Source organism: Pteropus vampyrus, unplaced genomic scaffold, assembly GCF_000151845.1.
Source record: "Pteropus vampyrus isolate Shadow unplaced genomic scaffold, Pvam_2.0 Scaffold100, whole genome shotgun sequence".
Lineage (NCBI taxonomy): Eukaryota > Metazoa > Chordata > Mammalia > Chiroptera > Pteropodidae > Pteropus > Pteropus vampyrus.
The window spans coordinates 193,446-196,761 of NW_011888881.1; the positions used below are offsets into that span (position 1 = coordinate 193,446).

The following is a 3,316-nucleotide window of genomic DNA, read 5'->3' on the forward strand; positions in this document are numbered from 1 at the left end:
CTGTTTTCGACCAGAGACTTTATTAATTTCGGATGGGGGGGGGGGCGGCGTGAATAAATAAAACTCTCACTAGTCATCCAGCTATGTTATAGTTTCTCTAAAACTGGCAAATGCCGTTAACCAATTATTCCAACTCATCCCAACACTTGAGTAGAGCTGATCAGGTACGACTGAGTGACTTGCCGTAGAAACGATGACGGTGCCAATAACGACACAAGGGTACGACCGACCGATCGCGTACTCGGGGCTCGGTCCTGTGCTAGGCGATCAGCACGATCTCATTGAATACTGGGATCACACCAGGTGCTCGTGAGGGGAGGTGCTTGTGACAGCCCCGGCTCCCCGTCTCAGAGGGAGCGAGTAAACCTCCGAGAAGCTAAGTGACTCGCCGGGGTCCCCACGGAGAAGTTCCAGTCGGGGCCGTCTGTTTCTGTCGCTGCTTTAGCTTCTCACGTCACACGAGAAAAGATCACCCACCTCGTTGTCTTAGACTCCCGGAGCCGTGAGTGTGTGTCTGTAGCGCCCTCGCTTTCTGAGAGACATCCCCAGTAACAGAACTTTTCATGTGACACTGACTTGTAATCTGAGGACCGAATGGTGTCACCCCCATTGTATCTGAGGGAGCTGGGGTTAAGAAAGGTGAGGCGACTTCCCCAGGGAAGGTCACGTCTTCTTAATTTTAAGCCTTTTTTAATAACAAGGCCCACACTTTCTCCAACAGAGCAGGTCCAAGTTTCTAGGATTTGAACCCAGGAATGGGCCAGCTACAGGTCATGAATTTATGATTTTAAATAGCTGTTTGGTGTATTTAATTGTTATTATTATTACTGTTACTATTATTTGCACACACACACACACAGAGCCAATATTTCAGGTCTCATTAATTTTATTTGCTCTTAAAATCCAATGATAATAGAGAAAATGTCTCCATTCGAACATCACATACTTTGGGTCATTACTCTCGCAGAACCAAAGTCCACGTAAACCTTCCTGGTGACAGAGAGGAATGGAGAGTAAGTCTGCAGTGGCCCGCAGGCATCCTCCGCCACCGACGGCCCTGCAGTGATTAGTGAATTGCGCCATCTTTTACATTAATGTTCAAGTTCCTCCTTAATTAGCATTATCTGCCTTTTCACTCGCTTGGCTTGGCTTCCTAAATGTAAGATGGTCAGTCTGAGACCAAGGGTACATCTCGTTCTTTCTTTGTTATCCTTTAAGACTTCTCAGAATATTCGGTGTAGATTTGACATGCCCAAGTGTTTACTTGATTGTTTTCCTTTGACGTGGTGATGTTTTGAAGTCATCCTCCCTGTACATAATCTTCTCGAGAGACATTGTATAAAACATGGCAACATGTGAATTTCTGAAAATGGTGCTTCTGTTCCGATGCATAGACCCGAACAGCTTCATTTTCTTGGCTCTGCCTCGTACACGAAATCCTATTTGCGTCTGGCTTTTATCGGCTTTTAAAATAGTGTGACAATTTGATGCACAGTCACTGGGCTTTCACAAATCTACTTCCTCGTGGCCAGAGAAATTTGCATTTCTTCCCAAGCTACTGTACCCTAGCAATAACTTCAGTTCAGCCGAAAGCACCCAGCATTAATGATTTTTCAAGGTCTAACGATGGTGTATAAACCATAACAAAATGACAGCACCATACTAGAAACATTTTTAAAAAGAAATAAACTGAGAAGCCTACAAGGGCTTATTTGAGAAAGATGTACTAATATCAGGGGGTCGGGTCCAGCCCGTTACCTCAAACAAGTGTTTCACATATGAGGAGATAGAGCAGCGAAGTATGTAAACAGCGCGTGCTCGCCTTAAGTAGGCGGGGCGTCTCGCTTTGAATAAATCCGCTTCCTGCAAGCCAGCCCACTGCTTTTATAAGTCCAAGGCCTGTCTACGGCCACGCCACCCTGAATGTGCCCAACCCCGTCTGATCTCAGAAGCTAAGCAGGGTCGGGCCTGGTTAGTACTCGGATAGGAGACCACCTAGGAAGACCAGGTGCCGTAGGCGTTTAAAAGAAAAATTCCAGGTCTGTATTGTCCGTTAGACAAGTTCTGCGTTTGGTCTCCTTCAGGCCTGTCTCACCCCTGCCGTCAGTCGGCGTGGGCCCAGGCAGTTAAAACCGTAGTCTCTAGCCAGTCAGGAAGGTGGATTTAAAACCCGTCTTTGGAAATTCCCAGGTCAGATTGCAGTGACATCGAGGGGTCTTCTTTCGGGGATGACACCTGGCCATCTGTCCCCACTCGTGAGGATGATCTAGACTTGATTCCCCCTTCGTCATCTTCTGAGGGGAAACACAGGAGCAAGTCTGGCCCGAGGACAGGCCCGGGGCTGGAGCTAAACAGCTCTGAGGCCCAGTGTGTCAGCGCAGGACCAGGCCTCAGAGGCCATTTGACCCCACCCTGGGCTCTGCAAAGACAAGGGTGCTGAAGCCTGCCGTGGCCAGGTGACTTGCCTGAGGCCACCGCAAGGCGGTCCCCCTGGAGTGCACTTCCTACTAGCAATGACAGGAAGCAGCATGTGCTGACCACCTACCTAGGCCAGACGCCGGTCCCAGCTCCCTGCGCGTTTCGGTGTTTATAGCTGGGGGAGCCGAAGTCGGAGGCCAGGTCAATAAGTTCCCGCTTCCATACAGATTCCCAAGCTATTTCCCTTCAGCCAAGCCCGTCGCATCTGGCTGCTTCTCAGCCAGCCCGACACAGCAGAGGGGATACGCTAAGTGCCACATGACTTATCCGCAGAACTCTAGTGTTTGTTCAGACTGTGTCTCCGTGGCAGGGGAGTACCCCAAAGCCAGGAGACCCCGAGCGAGCAGGGCCGCTGGCGCGAGCCCTCCAGAAACTCATCAGCCCCCGAATATTTAAGCTGACTGTCTGATTTATGCATCCAGGACTGAATTAAACATTTCAGAGTTTCTGTGCAAGGCTTTGCAATATTGATAGCCGTCAAGGTCAGCTTTCCCCAAAACACGCTCTGTGCATCATTTGCCTCTCGAGATGTTCTTTGAGGAAAAAAAGGAAAAAAACCAAAAACCTGTGATCGAACAATTTTGGGGGGAGGGAAACGATCATCTCGATGCCGCTCGGTAGTCTGCGGACGTTTTGAAAATGCCTGCGATGAAGGGACATGCGTTCTGTTTAACGCAGCATTTCCCGCATGCAAGTAAACACGGAGCCCCCGCCGCTGCCCCCAGCCCTTTCTGTGAAAAAAGAATCCTGCAGCACAGACGTGGAAAGATGTCCGAGGGGCCCTTCAACCTCTCGGTGAACACTCACCGCGGGCGCGGGCGCGGGGTGGCCGCCCACC

At 49.9% G+C, this 3,316-nt stretch overlaps 1 pseudogene; it reads left to right on the forward strand.

Annotated features, from left to right (window-relative positions):
- The first annotated feature begins 1,901 nt into the window (after positions 1 to 1,901).
- On the forward strand, positions 1,902 to 2,020 carry LOC111742753 (annotated as a pseudogene).
- The last annotated feature ends 1,296 nt before the right edge of the window (positions 2,021 to 3,316 follow it).